Raw genomic sequence first — 21,299 nt, forward strand, 5'->3', positions numbered from 1 at the left:
AAATCTTGAGTGTTAAGCCACTATGAAATTGGGTCTTATATCTCATGCTACACCACCTAGTTCTTACAAATACGGTATCATAGACAGTAGAATTATGGCTCTCTGAGAGCAGGGACCTTGTCTGCTTGCATTATGGTTACGTCTCCAGCATCTAGGATGATGGCTGGTGCATGGCAGATACTCAGTAAATACTTATAAAGGAATGTATGAATATAATAAAGAATAATAAAGAACAAACACAAATGACCGAGGCCAGCACTTCCCACATCTAGAGAATTTTTTGAAAATTGTAGTGAAATATACATAACATAAAATTTATCATCTTAAACATTTAAAAAATTGTGGCAAATAAAAATACACACAACATAAAATTTACCATCTTAACTATTTTTAAGTGTACAGTTCAGTGGTTTTAAGTACATTCACATTATTGTGCAACCATCACCACCATCTATGTCTAACATTTTTCTCACTTAATGGGTAAAACTCTTTATCCATTAAACAATAACTCCCCATTCTTCCCACCTTCAGCCCCTGGCAACCACCATTCTGCCTCCTGTCACTATGGATTTGACTATTCTACATAACTTATATAGGTGGAATCACGCAGTATTTGTCCTTTTGAGAATGGCTTACTTCACTTAGCATAATGTCCTCAAGGTTCATCCATGTTGTAGCATATATTAGAATTTCATTCCTATTTAAGGTTGAATAATATTCCATTTTATGTATATACCATGTTTTGTTTATCCATTCATTGTCGATGGATACTTGGCTGCTTCCACGTTTCAGCTATTGTGAATAATGCTTCTATGAACATGAATGTACAGAGAATGTTTAAAATTTTTTTCAGCTATTTTAGATTCTCTGATTTAGTGAGTCAAAATCTTAGAAATGGGAGAAGAGTGGGGAACATCATGGAAGATGTATTTTTTGTTTTCCAGGTGATTTGGGATACAGACAATGTAGTTCTTGAATTGACAGTTGGGAGTCACTGATCCCACACAACAAGTATACTAGTCTAGAAGTACAAACAACAGCAAAACCAAGCCAGAATAATAGGTTGTAAGGTGTGAGTTCAGTTGTTGTTAAAAACCAAGGGGAATTTGGATTAGACAGAAATGAGAAGTGAAGGCATTTCAGGTTGAAGAAAAGATAAATTTAGAAATCTAAGCATTACGATTTTACTTTTCTAGATGTCCTTAATTATAGAATCATAGCTCACTCAAAGTCCATATTGACTAATGGTGTATTTTCATTCAATCATTATTGAAAACAACAAGAAAGTATTGTTCTACTAAGTGTATAATAAATTTTATTATATTTATGAAATTCTCATTAGAGCAAACATATGGTCAGCTTAACCTTCCCATACACATCTATTGTTTCTCTGGTGTGAGGATGGAACACCAGAAAAAATAAATTATGCATAAATATAACCTCTTAAATCTGAAATTCATCTAAAATTGTCTTTTGACCATGATGAAAAACTGAAATTTGTAGTATAACAAAATCATTCCGAACTCTTTCTCTAATAGCTGAGAGAAAGTGTATATTGAGATTTGAACATTGAAATGGAATTGCAAACGTTTATCAGTTTCTTTGTTGCAGCTTTAATCTAGGGGAATGACTCTGCCGGAAATCCTGCTTTTTCTCAGATAATTCCATCTACTTCTAAGTCAATACATTGTTTGTATTCTGCTCCCTTTGGTTGAGTTACATTAGAAACAAATTTATCTTTCAATCTTTTACCCTCCAAGGATGTTAACTCACCTTTTTCATTTATTCTCTAGAGAAAACAGTATGTATTTCTGATATATCTGTTTTTAAAATTTCTCATTTTTATAAATTACTTGGATATGACCAGGAAAATTCCTCCCACCATGGTTTTAAAATATATATTTTTTAATTCACAAATTTAAAATTCACAAATTTATTTTAAAATTCACAAATTTTTTAAAATAAATTTTTTAAAAGTCACTGTATCACTGTGACTTTCTGCTTCTTTTCAAGTGCAGTACAAGTTGCTATTTGCTAAAGTGTGATGTTAACGGCAACTTATTATGCTAAGAGTATTTTCCTCTCCTTGACTTCTTTACTTCATCAACAACAAAAATAAAGCACTAACTATGTGTCAGGAACTGTAATTAGAGAGCAAAAAGAGACAGTTTCTCACATGCAGCTTATAGTTAAGGGAGACAGACTTTTATGAGAAACTCTCACAAATAAATGTAAAATTTCTGTACTTAAAAGAAGGAAGATTGACTCCATATTGTGCTTTGACTCCATATTGTGGTTCGTTTGAGGACTCGTGGAAGGCACTTGAGCTGAGTTAATGAGTAAGTAGGATAAGAAGCATGATATTGGGTATGTGGGAGGCCAAGAGTATTTCAGGAAGAGGGTATGGTATGAACAGAGGTTAAAGTTCAGCCTCTGTGGCTTGAACCCAAGGAGTAAATACAGATGTGCCTTAAGTTGTATTAAGGATTTTTGCCTTTATTCCATGTGCAGTGGTACATTATCTTGGATGGATATTAGCTAAGAATCTTACAGCTGCCAAGTGATGGAAAACCCAGTCTAACCTACCTTAAACCAAAAAAAGAAAAAAAAAAAAAGAACAAGAGCATGTCATTGGCTTATGTAACGGTTAAGTTCAGAGTTGAGACCCTACCTAAGCACAGTTTTAACCATAGGAGGAGGATAGCTGGCTCTCTGGGATCCCTTGACTCTGCTCTCATCCGTGTTCTAGCTTAATCTTCAGTCTGGTTCCCATTATGATCACAAGAACCACTCAATGACCCTGATTGGATTTACTTAAATTGCATGCCCACCTTGAACCAATTCCTTTGGCTAGGGGAACACAGTACTTTAAGTGGTTTAGGTATGGGTTAAGTGCCCTTCTCTAAAACAATCTCTGTGGCTAGGGGAGAGTATGCCAGTTAGGACATTTATAACTCTGGAGCTGGATGTGGGGGTAATCCCACACCAATTTGGGGAGAGGTGGTTTCCTAAAAGAAATTCAGGGTGTTATTCCCATAAGGAGGGTGGAAATTTTCTGGACAGACATCATCAGAGATGTCCAACAGACTGTGGAAGTGTTTTTTAAGCAGGATAAGAATAGAGGAAGTAACAGAAACATGAACAGTAACATAAGCATTCATACACACAAAAAGATGGCCTTCAGAGTGGAAAATGGATTGAAATGGATTGGAGGGAAGCAAGAGTACACAAAGGAAGCCTAATTCGTAGGTTTAAATAGTAGTCCAGTATGATGATAGCTGGGACACAGGAAGTGGCAACAGCATTGGGAATAAGCAGAAAAATTCAAGAGCTCTTTAGAAGATAAAATAAATACAACTTGGTGATTATTTGGATGTGGAGGACGTGAAGGCAAAGAAGTTATTAAAGATAGCTCCAGATTTCTGGCTGAAACATAAATCGGATAAATGGTGGTGACATTGTACTGATAAGGGGTATTAAAAGAAGACCAATTTTGGGAGATACAGTCTCAATTTCAGATTAATTTCAGTTCCTTTTGAGACATCCAAGTAGAACTGGCCAGAAGACACTTAGATTGTTTTGATTTACTCAGATACATTTATTAAAGTCTTTGGGACAAATCACCTTTCACACTTGGCTAAATTTCCGAAAAGCTCTTCCTGTTACAAGGAAAAAAAAATACAATAGTTTCCCCTTATCCACAGTGGAGACATTCCAAGACCCCCAGTACCCCATATATGCTACGTTTTTTTCCTTATACATACATACATACATACATACATACATACATACATACATACATACATACATACATACCTTTTCACTTAAAGGAAGCAGTTTATGGCTTCTCTTTGGCATATCTGTATTGCCAGCTTCACTACTCTTATGCTTTGGGGCCATTATTAAGTAATATAAGAGTTACTTGAACACAAGCACTGAGATATCCCAACAGTTGATCTTATAACCGAGAGGGCTAAGTGACTTAATAGATGGGTGCTGTACACAGTGTTGTAGATGTGCTGAACCAAGGGATGATTCAATTCCCAGGTAGGATGGAACAGGATGGCCTGAGAGTTCATCACATTATTCAGAATGATGCACAATGTAAAACTTTGGAATTGTTGACTTTGGAAATTTTCATTTAACATATTCAGACCGAGGTTGACAGTGGGTTACTTTTTGAAAACACAGAAAGTGAAACCATGGATAAGGGGGGACTGTTGTAGCTTTCCATTCCATTTCATCCCTACAAAGAAGTATGAATAGTCCTCCCATAATCTTCCCTTTATGCATTACTTATGGATCTTCCCTTTTCTTTCTGAAATCCCCTTCCACTGGATACTGCCTAATCTCTATTAAAGAATCTCCTGGAGCACAATGGCCCCTGCTGCAGGCTCCCAAACACCTAGCACACAGGGCAATGGGAGACACAGAATCAGAACCCTCTAATGATGCTCTGCTATGCTCTAAGGACGGAGGTGCTGGTGGAGTGTTACAAGGTGAGGCTAGCTTGTAGGATTCTGGAGACAGAAAATTCTTGCTAAAATCTCTCTCTCGCTCGCTCATTTCCCTATGTGTTTCTCTCAAACACTTCTACTAAAGTTGGACTTTCCTTCCTGTGGATTGGTGGGAATGAGGTGTCAGGGGTAGGCATAAACAAATTCAAGCTTATGTTACCACAGTTTGGCAAACTCAGGAGATGAAAAGAGTTTCTCTCCCCATCGTCCATTTATAAAATCCAAGGGTAGATGTTTGATCTGGCTTAGATCATATATGCAAGCCCTCCAGAATTTAGGGAATTGTGATGGACCACTTGTAGGGTATATAACTTCTTGGAGGTAGGGACAGAACCTCATGAATTAAGAAACAGGGAGTTGACTAAAGGAAGTGTGTGTATATGTATGTAGGGAACGAGAGTGTGGGAAAGCGGAGACAATTACCAGAAGAGGGCAGAAAGGGATGCTGAGCATACAGAAACAATAATTAGTTCTACTGGTTACAAAGTATGAAAATATGTTCAAGTGTTTGCTCCATGGGAAAAAAAGAGAAAAATTTTTTGTTGCTTTTCATAGCTAAGACTTAGAGAGGAGTTTTGAATGGAGGTACATCCAAATATACCAGAGGAAAGAATGAAGAAATAAAGTAGTGTCACTATAGTCAAGCTGCTAAATTACTAAAATCAAGTAGGCTGAGGCATGAGGAAATGTTTCCATTTTTTAACTAATCTGGGGCCTTAACTTTGAACTTTCAGTAGTGCATCAATGCCTGGAGATATATGTATTTCTAAAGGCATATATACAATAAACAGTCAACATTCAACGAGATCTTAACTTCTGCCGAGTATTATCTGTCCTAGAACTGTTCCATTAAGTTCCAGTGTCTAAACCTCTTAAATTCAATAATCATCATCTTCATCAGAGTCCATCACTTTCCTTCTGTTGAATTTAACTGTGGTTTCCTTTTTTGTTTGTTGACTTGCTTTCCCAAGGATTTCCAGGGAAACTTGTTCTGTGACCTTCCCACTTAGTTGTCCGTACCTTGCCATCTGTCTAAGGTAATTAGCAAATGCTTTAGTTTTCTCAGTCTTTACAAGTGCTGAGTCTTTACAAGTGCCCCGGCTGACTGATCCAGAACTTGGGCTAAAATACTGTTTCTCCTTTCTGCTTCCCTGGGCTTTGCTTCCTGTTGTGCTGCCTCACCAGGATCCCCTAGATTCGCTTGCAGCTCCGCCAGCCTCTGCTTACGCAGTGCAGAGGATGGATTTATGACTGAGCAGGTTACTGCTATGGGCAATTTTTCCAAGGGGGAACTCTGGAAGACAGTGTAGAATAGTCCTCAGAATTATCCCAGTTCAGAGGAAAAGAAGTTGGGTATTTGTCCTTTAACTCCCATCTGTCATTGGCTTAGGGCTGATTCCAGGCGGCTTAACCCATGTAGCATCCAGTCTGCTCCATTTGTCTTAGGTAGAAAGTGGTAGGTGCTCATAGCAGGATGCTGTCAGCATAGTGTGGATCAGGGAGTGTGGAGGGGATATAGGCAGGGAACCAAGAGCATCTGTTATAGGAAGTACCCTATTCTGGTTAAAGCATAGGTTGGTGGCCTTTGGGCCACTGTCTAATCAGCTTTGGCTTCTGTAAGGATTGAAGTTATGGGATATTAACAGAATTTAATAGGCTGCTTTTTCAGGAGGGATGTAGTCATGGTCATATTGATTAAAATGTCTAGTACAAGGAGATAAGAAATATGAAGACAATTACAGTGGCAGATCATTTATCTGGAAGTCTAAACACCATAGCATCCAAACAACAGAACTATTAAAAAGAATGCTGTAGATTAACCAGTGATAACAATAATGTAATAACTCTGTCACTGGTAATGCTTGTGTTGTGATAATAATTAGTTATTTGTAGGTTTAGGCACACAATAACTGTTCTTGAAGTTTGTACTGCAGTTATGCAAATATATTTTATATAGGCCGTAATCCAAATAATAGAAAAAAAATATAAAAACTGCACTCATTATTTCCTTCCTTCAAGATTTGCCCAAAAGTCTGTGTGGGCAACTAGGGGCAGAGGGATGAACAGTGGTTGTGGTGGGCTGGCACACAGTATTGGAGCCTGAGCAGCACCAGAGGGCATCCATGTGGGGAGGTGGCAGCCTGGAACAAGGTGTCAGAGTGGGAGAGGAATGAGGAGGGAGTTCACATGGTGGGGCAGCAGCGACACTGGGAAAGTAGTTCCGTACAGGGTTATTGAACAAACATGTGAATGTGGTTGGCCCTTGAACAATGTGGGGGGTATGGGCACCTACCTATTGCACAGTTGAAAATCTGTGTATAACTTTTGACTCCCCCCAAACTTAACTAGAGTCCCTTGGTATCCATGGGACATTGGTTTCAGGACCCCTGGGCATACCAAAATGTGCAGATGCTCAGTCCTTTATATAAAATGGAGTAGAACAATGCAGTCAGACCTGTGCACCAGCGGATTCCCAACTGTAGATTGAAAATACTGTTTTTGATCCACGGTTGGTTGAATCCATGGATGTGAAACCCAGAGATATGGAGGACCAACTGTACATTTATTGAAAAAAATCCACGTATAAGTGGACTTGCACAGTTCAAACTCATGTTGTTCAAGAGTCAGATGTATATTGAGGATAATGGTTGCCTAGATTCTCATGGTCGGAAAAGGTAAGTACAAATGAGAAAACTGGAATGAACCCTGTGTTTTTGGATGGGCAACATCAGCGAACTCATGGATTTCAATAGGTGGGTGTGTATTTAGACGGATGGATAGATAAATATAGTTGTAAACATATGTAAACATGTGTATATACCTACATTCCCTAGCTCTGTCTACTGTGACAGCCTGGAAACAGCAATATCCCAAAAGCAATGAGCACATGTAGCATCCAGATCTTGGTTTCTAAATTCCATTATTCATTATAAGGAACAAGGTAGAGTGGAGGCAGGGAATACACAAGATGAGCCGGGAACATCTTGTGTCAGAAAGTAAAGAAACATTTAAAAATGATAAGGATATTAAAAGAACAGGAGAACCAGCTTCAAGAGGCTCCCACTAGCCAAATCTGAGACAATCTGGTCTTCAAAGTAAGTAACAATAATATGAATTACAAAATTGAATAAAATAGGAATTCATGAATCCATATTGATGAAAGAAAGAAAGGAAGGAGGGAAGGAAGGAAGGAAGAAAGGGAGGGAGGGAAAGAGGAAGGGAGGAGGAAAGGAGATTTTTTCTTATAACTAGTAAATGTAGAAGGAATGGTGGAATTTTAGAAAATCATTATTTGAAAATCATGGTAATAATAATAAATTGAGAAAAATCAATGAATGCTAAGACCAGTCGGTAAAATTTGATGAAGAATGGGATAAAGAACCTCTCAACAAAACATTCCTTAATTGGAAAGTTAAAAAGTATAATTTTACAGAGAAGCTTGGCTTTACATTAATCAAATGTAACTGAAGACCCATTGAGGGGGAGTTTCAAAAGCAATAATCTCTTCACTTCCAAGGATCAAAATTCTAGCCATCCCTGTTCACTACCTTCCACATGCTCCCTCACTATCTCCTTTTCAAATGATCCTTTTGACCAAGTAGCCTATTAAAAATAAAAATGAGATCAATTCACTCCTACTCTTTAAAAGATTCCTTTTATTTTTATAGCTGCCTTCTTTTCACAAAAATTTCAAAATAATTTGAATGAAAATTTTGATTCTTATTTCTTATTTAAAGTTGTGGCTATGTAATTTACGGTGAGAATTGTGACCACAATACATGAGGTTTTAACAAGTTTTTCAAAGTAAGAAAGTTGATAAAAGTCTTACAGGAACTGATAGCACTCTGTTTTGACAGAGTTTACTTTCTCTAGTGAATTTAAAATGGCCACTAATTCTTTGCACCTCCTCCCATCAGAGGTAGAGTCTATTGAATCTGGGCCAGCCTTTTGACTTTGACCTGGAGAATATGATGAAGTGACATTGAGTGACTTCCTGCCTGAGGCCTCAGAGAAGCCTTGATGCTTCTGCTTTAGCTCTGTTGGAAGCAGCTGCCATGTGAGAAACGCTAGCTAGCCTCCTACAGAGGCATGTGGAGGCAAGCTGAGGTGCCAGCCAAGAGCCACACTCAACTGCCAGACATATGAGTGAGACCATTCAGGACCATTCTGCCCCTAGACCATTTGTAAACCCAACCACCCATGGAGAGCAGAGACAAGTCACCTCCACTGAGAGTCCTGTCCAAACCCATTGAATTATGAGCCTTAATATAGTAGGAGTCAACAAATTATGACCTGTGAGACAAATCTGGCTTACTTCTTCTTTGTAAATAAAGCTTTCAGGAACATAGCCACATCATTTGTTTACATATTATCTATGGTTGCTTTTGAGGTAAAAGATCTGAGCTGAGTATTTGTGACAGAGATTGTATGATCTACAAAGTCTAAAAATATCTACTATTTGGCCCTTTACAGAAAAAGTGTGCCATGCTTTATTTTAAGCCATTAAATTTTGGGGTGGCTTGTTACGCAGCAGAAGATAACCCAGACACTCCCGTTATAGCAGTCAAGTCCTGGCTTGAACTATAATTAATTTCTGTAATTTCATGTACACATCTTGAAACCAGTGAAGGCATTTAACTTTATCTAGACCAACATCTGTTTTCATATGAATAACAATGTCATTTTTCTAAGTAGAATATGTTAATAATGCTGGCACAATACCCACTTTCTTGATACAAAGTACCTTGTGAATTTAATAACCAGATAAAATCCAATATGGATCTTTCCCACCCTCAGAAAATGTTTTATTTAAAAATTATTCACATGAAAGTGATTTTAACTTGATGTCAGAAAGGAGCCTCAGTAGTATATGAAAGTCTTTCAAAGTGTAATAATTTATTGTAGAAAGCAACCTCTAAGTATTATTGATACATTTTCACAACTTTTGCCTGATAGTTGGCCCTTATCTTGTTTTTTTAAAGAGAAGTAAAATATTAGCCTGTCTTCAGCCTTCAAAGAGATGAGCCATATTTTCTGACTTGTACAAGGTATTTTAAAAAACTAATTTTAGGGATTGGCAGATCTACTGTGTAATCCTGGCTTGCTGAAAAGTATATGAATAGATTTCTACATGAGCTTGGGAAATGAGAACAAATATAATGTGTAAAACATTGTTAAACTAAGATATTTATCCGTGTACTGGAGAAGTTTACTATCTATTCTTCTATGCCTAAATACATGGATAATCAGTTAATGCTGATTAAATGTTACTGTTTCTGCAACAATAAAATAAAATAAAAGTAAAGGAAATGGGAAATATAATGTATTTTTCCATGCAACTTTAAAGAGATATGAAATGTACAGCAGGGCATGACTGTACATGGTCAATTCTACTGAACCAGTTTTGAAGCATATACAACTATAAGAGAAAACACTGGTTATAGAAACAATATGAAACTGGGAGCCTTAATTGCCATCAGTATGAGTTCTTATGATTCTGAAGGCCTAACTCTAACATAGCAATCCTACTTAAAGGATTTTCATCCAAGATATTTCAATTCTAAGAAAAACTTTAACAATTCCTAACATGATCTCTGCCTTTCCTGCATGCCTATTATTTATAACACAAATATTTAAAAATTATAATTAACAACATATTATACTTTCATTACCCTTGAACCAGAATTGTAGGATTTTAGGACTGGAAGAGACCTTACAGGTTATCTGGTCCACTTGCTTCATTTTGCAGAAAAGGAAATTGTGTGTGTGTGTGTGTGTGTGTGTGTGTGTGTGTGTGTATAAAATCTTCAAAGGACCAACTTACATAGCATGTTGCACGTATCTAAGAAACTAACAGATTCTGAATACTTTTGAGTGGAATAGAAAAAATGTGCATTGATATCATCCAGGTGAATTTACTACTTTTAACAATAATTTAATGAAGAAGTTGAGACTATCCTGCTGGTTTATAGATTACAAGAACTTGGGTAAGAGTCTTGAAAGACCAGCAATAAAATTCAAAGGGATCTGAAAATGAGAATAAGGATTGAATTTGTCAGTTGCTTTGTGCTATGGTCTGAATTGTGTGTCCTTGTTGAAGTCCTAACCCCCAATACCTCAGAATATGACTATATTTGGAGACAGGGTCTTTTTTAAAAAAAATATATTCATTAGGGTGACAATGGTTAGTAAAATTACACAGGTTTCAAGTGTACAATTCTGTAATACATCATCTATATATCAGATTGTGTGCTCACCACCCAGAGTTAGTTCTTCTTCCATCACCATATATTTGACCCCCTTTACCCTCTTCTACCATCCCCACTCCCATCTTACCCTCTGGTAACCATGAAACTGTTGTCTGTGTCTATGAGTTTTTGTTTCTTTGTTTGTTTGTGTTGTTCCTTTGTTGCTTTCAGTTTTATATCCCACATATGAGTGAAGTTATACGGTTCTCGGCTTTTTCTGTCTGACTTATTTCATTTGCATGATAATTTCAAGATCCCTCCATGTTGTGGCAAATGGCAGTATTTCATTTTTTCTTAGGCAGAGTAGTATTCTATTGTGTATATATACCACATCTTCTTTATCCAATCATCTATCAAAGGACACTCTGGTTGTTTCCATGTCTTGGCCACCATAAATAATGGTGCAATGAACACTGGAGTACATATATCTTTATGCATAAATGTTTTCAGATTTTTTGGGTACTCAGGAGAGGGATTGCTGGGTCATATGGTAATTCTAGTCTTAATTTTTTAAGGAACCTCCATGCTGTTTTCCATAATGGCTGTACCAATTTACATTTCCACCATGTATGAGGGTTCCTTTTTGGAGATAGGGTCTTAACGATGTAATTAAATTAAAATGAGGTCATTATGCTGAGCCTTAATCCAATATGACTGGTCCTTATAAAAAGAGAAGACACCACACATCCAGACACATGCGGAGGGGGGACCATGTGAAGACTTTGGAAGAAGATGGCCAACTACAAACGAAAGAGCAATGCCTCAGAGAAAAACAGTCTTGTCAACCTCTGGATCTTGGACTTTTAGACCTCAGAATTGTGAGAAATTAAATTTCTGTTGTTTAAGCCATCCAGTCTGTAGTACTTAGTTGTAGCAGACCCAGCAAACTATGTATACCTTGTAAAAACGTGGTACCCAGGGCTAAGATGACCAAATGACATGATTGTCATCTTTATTATTGTGAACACTGGAGTTCTGTTGATGTGACATAAGATTTTATAAACTGTATACAGTCCAGATATCCTGTGGCTGTTTCTCAGCTCAAAGTTCCATCCAAAGACACACATTTCAGACATCCAAAAATAATTGGAAAAATGTTTAAATTTTACTTAAGTCTTTTAGAATACACACAAAGTGACACGATATGCATAATACATGACACTTCCTTTAAAACTTCTCTCCTCTTTTAAAAGCCTCCCTTGCTAACAACGTAATAGTTAACCCAATTTCTTTCTCTTTTCTCTCTTTTATAAACTTCCCAAACTCTCTCTCATAGGCAGCACTTACTCACTTTGCCTTTATTAATCTCTCCTTTCATCCTCAGCATCTCTCCAACTTTTCCAATAGCTGGATCAAATCTCTTTCCTCTTACCCACTCTACTAATTTCTTAAAAATACCAGGGAACTGACACGGCCAAAAAAGAACTTTCCTTGACTGAAGGATACAGTAGAGAGCCTGTGAACAGTCAAACATCAATATTTTTCCTGTCAAAAATGCATTAAACTGTTGACAGCTGTTTCGCATTGTTACAGATATTAAATTTACAGTAAACTAAAATGTTTCAGTGTTTAAATGTTAAGTGAAATCATCCCTCTCTTGTACTCAGGCCATTTTTTTTTTTTTTACATTAAATGCAAAACTTTTTATTTCTTCCTGATAAGTTGCATCTTTTGGCCCAGTAATCCAAAATTCCAGGATCTTTTAAAATCTTTTTTCTTTCATCTAACACATTAGGCATTATTTCTAGTTTTATGAATTGGATAGCTTGGGACCACCAGCTGAGAATGAGTCAGCAATATAATGTGGCTGTTTTTATAAAGCTAACTGTGATAGTGAAATATATTAATAGGTCTATGACATCCAAGAGCTAGGAAAGTATCCCTCTGCTAAACTTAGAATTGGTCACACCCTTAAAATATCATGCCAAGTTTGGCTACTGGCATTTTAATGTACATGTGAAATGGCAGGGAGGATTTGAGAGGAGAGTAACAAAAATGAACCACAAAATGAAATGAAATGTGCTTAAAGCAGTTGGGATTATTGAAACCAGATAAGAAAAACTTTTACGTATTTATGTACAGTCTCCACAGACAATACATTCACCTATTGTTCTTCAGTTTCTCAGGAGTCCAGGACAAAACAAGAGGATGTAGCCTTCAGAAAACGGAAAACAACATAAATGTGTAATAATAGAGTATTGTTTAAATAAAGTATGATTATATATATTATATCTAACCATATAATAAAAATATAATATAAAATATAAAATATAAATATAATAAAAGCCAAAATGAAACACTTGATAAAACATAGCAAATTTTTTTTTAACATCTTAGAGTAAGGAAGGCTTTTCAAAGAATCACCTAAAACCCAAGCCATAAACTAAAAAATATATATAAATTTAAAATTTCTATTCAGAAAAAAATAAAACTAGAAAGTGAAAACAAAAGTTAAACAAAGTAAATAACACAGAGAGGCCTAATTTAATGTATAGAAAAATCGAACAATTCAATAAGAAAAGGACTAATAACCCAATAGAAAATTATGCAAAGAATTCAAAGAAAAAGTTTATATTAAGATAAATGCAAATGGTTAACAAAAACAGTAAAAGTTATTCAACCTCACTAATAATTAAAGAAATGTATGTTGTAACTGGAACTAGATATAATTTTTAAAATCCTGTTAAAATGGCAAAGTCGAAAACATTTGACAACACCCAGAATTGTCAAGAATATAAGTAAGAAGGCACTCTTACATTCCATTGGTGGTAGTATGAATTGGTATAACCTTCTTAGAGAGTAATTTGGCAATATTGATAAAAATTTTAAATATTTACATGCTTTGATTCAACCCTTCCACTTCTAAAAACTTATTGTACAGATATTCTTGCACAAGTAATAGAAAGAAAAAGACAATTGCAATATTGCTATAGAAAAAAATACCCAAATACCCATCAATTAGAAACAATTTAAGTAAATTACGGCTTATAGATAATATGAAATTTTAGGCATCCATTTTACATTCCTGTGTATTCCTATGCACACAGACATGGGAAGATAAATATATTGTTAGATGAAAAACGCATTTTAGAAAACATGAATAACATGATCTCAACTGTGAAAAATAATACAAAGTATATAAATATGTGTAAGGCTACTAGACTGGTGGTCAGGCCTATATCCCCTAAACAAGAGAATGGAGGATTCTCCTTTAACAAAACTGATCAGTATAAGAGAATGTACTTGCAGTTAGATTTTGGGGCCTGCTTATTCTATAGCAGATAACTCATCAATTAGCAAGCTTCACTCAGGTACACAGAGCTTCTAACCAAATCAGTTTTTTAGTGATTCCTTAAATATGAACAGAGAAGATTATCAGATATTTGAGGAATGCTTCCAACAGAGACCGAAGCAAAGAAACTGGGGGGGAGAGGGGGGCAGAAAGAAACAACACCTAGAGAAGAAAAAACACTACAAAAACCCGTCTTTAATAGCTTCAGTTTCCATGACACACAAAGAATTCCCTTTTATTAAAAAAATAAGAAAATAATCAAAAAAGAAAGGAAGGAAAGGAAAGGAAAGCAAAGGAATTTTCATGGATAATAAATAACCATGGAAAAATTCAATAGAAGAGTGGGAAGATAAAGTTGAGGAAGTTTCCCAGAAAACAATACAAAAAAACAAGAGATGGAAAAAAGGAAAGAAAAGAAGATAAGATTATTAGTCCAAGAGAGCCAATATCTGAATAATAGAAGTCCAACAAAACAACCCAAAATGGAGGAGGGAAATGATCACAGAAAAACAAAATTTACCCAGAACAAAAGGATACAAGTTTCCAAACTGAAAGAGCATAGTAAGTGAGCAGCACACTGAATAAAACAAGTCCTATACCAAACCAAGTCATACCATTGTGGAATTTCCAATTCCGAGGTATAAAGAGAAAATTTTAAAGAGAGAGAAACGCACACACACACACACACACACACACACACACACACACACAGAGATAGAAAAACCAAATAACATACAAAGTTTTAAGACTCTGAATGGCAGCTATGTAAACAATAGTCCTGGAAGCTAAAAACAATGGAGAAAGGCTTTCAAAATTCTGAGGGAAAATTATTTGCAATGTCCAATATTTTTACCTAGCCAAACAACCAATCAAGTGAATGTAATTTATAATAAAGCCATTTTCAGTCATTCATAAACACAAAAACTTTATCTTTCGTGCAAAGTTTTTCAGAAAGTTACTCAAGTATGCTTCATTAATGAGGCCATAAAGCAAGAAAAAAATATTGAGATTCAGGAAACAAGACATCCAAGATAGGAAAGAGGTGAAAGGACTTTTCAGGATAGAAACAAAGCTAGATTTAGCTTCCAGGACTGATAGGATCAAGATTATGGAGGACTCCAAAAGGGGTATTGTAAAAAAAACAAAAAACAAAAACAAATCGGATGTATTTGTCTCTACTGATTTAGGTTTTATAGTTCTATTGGAAGGCTTGGGATCAGTTCCAAAAAAACTAAGCAAATAGGAAAGAAAACACAGGCAATTACTGACTCTAGAAAAAAAATAAAAGTTGTGCTACAAATGAAATGCAGTATAGTGTATTAAATGACTAGTTATCAACAGTGTTCATATCATTTATTTTTTGCAGCTTGTGTGTTTTTCTAAATTTATGGTGCAATATACTAACATAAAATGTACCGTTTTAACTAAATAAGTATACAGTTCAGTCGCACTAAGTACATTCACATTATTAATATCATTTTAATATAAACACTCAATGATAACTCCAAGAGGAGGGAAATGTGTGTGTACGTTGAGGGAAGAGCTCATGAGTTCTAAGTCCTGGTCTTCCATTGTAGGAGACATTTTCAACATCTAAAATTTAAAACCCAGAAAGAATCTTAAAGGCATATTATTTAGAAATATACAGATCCATTCCAGGAGAAGCAATTAGGCCGGTTCAAGTGTTTGACCCTGGGGAATGAAAATTAGCATGGGGAGGGGTCAGGCAGGGGGCTGATGATTTTTTATTGAAAATTTTGTTAATACTATTTAATTTAAAAACTATATGCTTTAAATAAGATTAAAATTAAATTGTTAAAAATGACTGGAAAAGAAAGCCTATTATGGTGCACTATTAACTAAAACAAGTTCAAAGCAGTATGTACACAGTGATGCCATCAAAAATTGTCCATATGTGTAACAGGAAGACTGAAAAGAAAGAACATATACCAACGTGTTAATAGTGGGTATTTGGGGATGGCAGGATTATGGATGAGTCCCATTTCTTTTTTTTGGTTGATCTGTGTTTTTCAAATATTTTTTACAAATACACAGGTATTACTTTTGAGCTCAGAAAAAAATGATGAAAACGCTTTATCTATATTAACAATATAGGATATAGGTTTGATGTGGCAGCAGACTTTAGCATGGTCTAATGGTTTAGTCAGCCATTAGAAAGCATTGAACTCTCCAGGTAACTACCTTCCTGACCTTTCCTTATGCAAGAGAGGATAAGAGTACCCAAGGAAGGGAGGAGTCCAGAGGGAGAAGGAGGGCATGCTAAAAGACAACTGTTGGAACTCCAGGATGAGGGAGGGAGGAGTCATGCAATGTGACGGAATGATGGAAACTTGAGAAATACAGAAACAAAATTAAGTCTCAGAAACCCTGGAGCCTAGATATGATTACGCCTGCCTTTCAGTTAGAGATATGGAATCTTGCTGAAAACTCATTAAGAGTGAGAAGAAATGGCCACACACTGGTGTAAATTCTAAGCAAAAATAGAAAGGAATAGAAGGACAAAAGAAAAAGAAATATTATTGGCAGTTGGAAAGTTTTATCATTAACAAGGCATGAAAGAATAATGGATTTTAGGCAGCCTATGCAAAACAAGTAGTATTTCCTGCTGGAATCCTGCCCTTGGCTGCATTTGTAGGATTTAGGAGGTTTCTCATCAATTGACTGGCCAAAATGTGATGGGAATAAAGAACTGCTGCACATGTTCCTGATATCCCATCATGTAACTTTGAATACATTTTCCCATAAAAATAAATTGCACAGGTGAACTTTTAGTTCTTCCTTTGGTTCAGTTCTGCTTGTATCTCCAATCTATCAGTCGTCTCTAAAATGTCATCATCTAGCTACACGGACTATTTGCCATCCCGTAAACATTCCATAGAAAAGACCATTAGTTGCCTACGACAAATATATCCCCCCTTTCTTCCTTTTTAACAGAATTTTGATTTTGTTAGGGGTAATTCTGTGTCCAGCTTAAGAAGGAAGGAATAAATAAATAAATAAATAAATAAATAAATAAATAAATAAATAAATAAATGAAAAACATTTATTTCCCAGCTTCCTTTGGAGTATAGGGCAAAATAATCTCAGAAACCTAGAACCTGACATCCTTGAGTCACGAAATCAATACCAGCAACTGCTAGATTTCCTAGTATGAGGGGAAGAAAATAAATCCCAACTTTGTTTAAACCATTATCATTCTTATTTTCAGTTAAATGCAGCCAAATTCAACCCCTCTCTTCTTTATATTTTTACGCCCTATTTCCCCTGGCTTGTAGTTCTTCCTCCACCTGTACAGCAGATAAACTACAACACTCCAAGACTTATCTAAAAGGATTGCTTCCTGTGAATCTTTCCATTACTTTTGCAAACTCAGATAGTTATGCATTCTTTTGTGTTCCCATAACACTTTGGATAAACTTCTAGCACTTACTGTAAACTTTTTAGATTTTCTGCGTATTGGTATGTCTCTGATACTTGACTTTGAACTTCTCCAGAGCAGGACTGAGTTGTATCTACTTTGGAATCTCCTTGCACAGTTACAGACCCATGCAGGGGCTCAATAAATATTGCTTAAATGAATGTGGAATAAATTCAGACTGTGTTGAGAACCCAAAGTACTTGTTAATTTTCTGATTGTAATTTTATTATTCCAAATGCAAATGTGATGGAATATTGCCTTCTGTGTCATAGACTTTAGCATCATCTAAAATACTGAAATGAACTATGTGGGTGTTCACTAACTTAAGCAATATTAACAAATTTAAAATCTGAATTAGTCAGAAAAGGAGGGAAACAAACATTCATTGAGCACGTATTGTGTGCAAGGCATTGTGTTCTGGGGCTTATATCATTTACCAAAGCAATTCTACAAGATAGGTATTAATTTCACTTAATACAAAAAGAAACCGAAGGTACAGACATTAAGTAACATACCCAAGGTCACAGCTAGTAAGAGGCACAGCCAGAGAATGCCTTTAGACTTCAAGTCCAGTGATTTTTCCATTCTTTCAAGCTGTCATTCATGTTAGAGTAAGGGTATAAACTTTAAAAGGCAGTCTAATATTGCATTATCCCTGCCTCTAATCTTCCCTATTCCAATTCAAGCAACACATGGTGGTCAAATTCACCTACCTGAAACACAACTTAATTATGACACTCCTCTAGAGAGAAACATTAATGGTTCCCACAGTCTTGTGAGAAAAGACCCCAATCTATGCTTGTGTCCAGCCATTCCACCCAGGTAACTGTGTCCTAGCCAGACTCTATCCTTTTATTAACACTATTCCAGAACTTTGGCCAGATCTTCCTATAGCAATGACATTCCTACAACATTCCCTGCCATCAGAGACATTGCTCAAATTTTGTTTCTACCACCAAGGCTTTCCTGGTTTCACACAATTGCAGTGGATCTCCCTTTATCTCTTGATTCCTACCTTTCTCATATCACTCTTTTTTTGCATTTAATTTTACTTTGTTAGCTTCTTATTTTGTCTCTCATACTAGATAATAAGCTCCTGGAATGTAGGACCATGCATTTTCATTTTTGGACCTCTTTTAGTACCTAGTACAGACAGCATAACAAGTAAATGAATGATAAAATGTCCAAATAATGCCACCTTATTCATCACTTCTTTTTGTTCTCTACTCTCCCCTCACATATGGTGCTGCCTTAATTTCAAACATGAGTGAAAGTAGGCTTACAACTTCAGCATTATACTTTCAAAATTTTAAATAAGTCTATTTCACCCCTCTATATTTCTTCTCACCCATATCCTTATATATTATAATAGAAAAGCATTGAATAAAATCAGGCATTCTAAATAATTCAGCAGCTAAAAAAATTAAGAATTAGTTCATTATCCTGAAATAGAAAGCTAAAGATTTGTTCATCACTTTTCTCACTATCAATAACGTAGTGCCTTCTAAAATACTCTGCCTCATACAGTTTCTTTAAGTTCCTAACGGCCACTTGACACCCTGTGGTCAAAGAATGACATAGAAATAAATAAACAAACAGCTTCATCCACTTCTTCAGGAAGGAATGTACTGGGGAGGGTGACCATGAAGATGCAAATCCAGACATTTTTTTTGAAAAAAGCAAGGCTAAACATTTTGGGTACCAAACCCTGAGATATAGGGGAAAAGACCCAGAGAGTGAGCTTGAAAATGGAGCTTGAGTCCCTCATTGCTATGAACACCAAAAATGAGAGGGAGGGAGGGTGGGGTAGGAAGGGAGAGGAAGAGGGGGGGAGGGGGGGAGAGAGAGACAGACAGACAGACAGACAGACAGACATCTGGGTAACTCCAGAAACGTGAGGCTCCAGGTACACAGTCAACTGCCCCACTGAAAATGTAGGAAAGCTGGTTCCCCAAATACCACCGAATGCCACCACCTTGGGCGCAGTGCGGTCAACAATGATTTCTAAGCCTCAGTGATACATTACTCTAGAGCAGAGGATAGGTGTACGAACCTATAAATCAGGGTTTCTCAACCACAGTGCGTGTTATAATCATCAAAGATTAAAAATAAAAAAAGACAGTGGCTAAGGAGAGGATGGAGAATTATTGTTTAATGGGTAAGAGTTTCAGTTTGGGATGACTTAAAAATTTATCAGTGAGCATATGTGCCTTGAAAGATCATCAAATGGCATATAGACAATGCTAAAGGAAGTAAGAAGAAAGAATGATTAGCAAAGGATGATGGATATGCTAAAACTTCAGAATGGACTTAGCATTTGAGCTGTTCTTTGAAGATAGTGTAGCATTTTGATGAAAGGTGGAGAAAGGAGAAGACATTTTAAGTAGAAATGACATGACTAAGGGGAGGGAACACAGGTGTCGTGTGGAGAATCCGAGGCAGAAAAACGGAAGGCGGCTTTGACAAGTAGTACAAGAAAAGACTGGAAATGAGGTTGGTGACAAGGCTGTGAGCAGATCAAATTTCAGGCTGAAGAGTTTGATCTTATTCTGAAATCAGAGGGCAGCCATTAAAAAATATTGGGGGTGGTAGTGGCAGCATGCAAACAATGGTATTTTTGAAAGTTTTATTAGTATTGTGGAGAATTGACTGGAAGGTAGAGGGACTCGTGGTGGAAAGAGCAATTAAAGCATCTCAGCAATTGTGTAATTCTAAGGCAATGGAGGCCTTGACCAGGTGGGCAATGATGACATTAAAACATAAGAACAGATTTTAGACACATAAGACATCTGGGTAAGATGGTGTATGGTGATGGATGTATACTGGTTAAAAGGAAAATATGACATATGCCCTACTAAAGGAAAGATCAAAGCAGGAAAATGTATTTAAAGACCTTCCTCTCTTCCTACATGCAGAAGGTTTTCGTTTTTATGACCCAGCATGTTTCTTTTAAAGGCTGTTTAAAAGCAGATCTGTTTAATGCATAGTGAGTCAGGAAATGGTGCTGGTAAAAGCTGATTCTCTTTTCCTAGCCCTGTGGTCTCCTGCTGATCAGCTTTTTGGCCAATTGGGTGACTGTGGTCAGCTGGGTGATCGTCATTAACTTCTCTAAACCTCAGTTTCTTAATCAATAAAATGAGGACAATAATACCAGTCTTGCAAGGGGATTACAAAAATCAAATTACTTATATAAAATTACATTAAAAATATTCATTGATCATCCACTGTGTGTAAGCTCTGTGCTAGGTACAACAGGAGATATAAAGATGAGACAAAAATCCCACACTATTGAAGACTAAAACAAACACAAAACACAGGATGGTAAAACAAAAATACAGGATGGGATAAGTGTCTTAGGAAACAAAGTGTTCAAATAAATGAGAGTGGGTATGTGGAGGATAAACTGAAGAATGGCTTCATGAAAGAGGGATCATTTGAGGTAAGGCATCAGGTGGAGAATGGAGGATAAATGGAAAGTAATTCAGTCATCTATTCATCCACTCATCCGTCTATCCATCCATCACATTTTGGGGGGATTCTCTTCTGTGAAAGATCACAGAGATAAATAATACGCTGCCCTTGTGTAGGATGGAGCATAAGCTCCTCTATGAAGGAGCTTATCCATACAGCACAAGGGAGTTGAATGGGAAATGACTGATTCAATACTGAACAAATTAAGGCAATGGATGTAAATTGCATAAAATCTAAAGAAGAAGAAGCCTAAGATGAATTCAGTAGCTAAATACAGAGTGTCAAAGGGTAGGGGTTGCATATATAACTAGAAGATTTCTTCTGTTCAGAGG

At 36.3% G+C, this 21,299-nt stretch overlaps 1 long non-coding RNA gene and 1 pseudogene across 1 annotated transcript in view; both read right to left on the reverse strand.

The window, feature by feature from the left end:
- Nucleotides 1–5,395: 5,395 nt before the first annotated feature.
- LOC109447650 (programmed cell death protein 5) lies at nucleotides 5,396–8,074 on the reverse strand (annotated as a pseudogene).
- A 2,724-nt stretch (nucleotides 8,075–10,798) lies between these two features.
- The window catches only part of LOC141570584 (uncharacterized), a 46,816-nt gene continuing 36,315 nt past the window's right edge, over nucleotides 10,799–21,299 (reverse strand). The window contains exon 3 of the long non-coding RNA XR_012494748.1: nucleotides 10,799–12,920. This is a non-coding gene — a long non-coding RNA (uncharacterized LOC141570584). The remainder of the gene's footprint in view (nucleotides 12,921–21,299) is intronic.

Source organism: Rhinolophus sinicus, linkage group LG03 (assembly GCF_036562045.2).
Source record: "Rhinolophus sinicus isolate RSC01 linkage group LG03, ASM3656204v1, whole genome shotgun sequence".
NCBI classification, from domain to species: domain Eukaryota; kingdom Metazoa; phylum Chordata; class Mammalia; order Chiroptera; family Rhinolophidae; genus Rhinolophus; species Rhinolophus sinicus.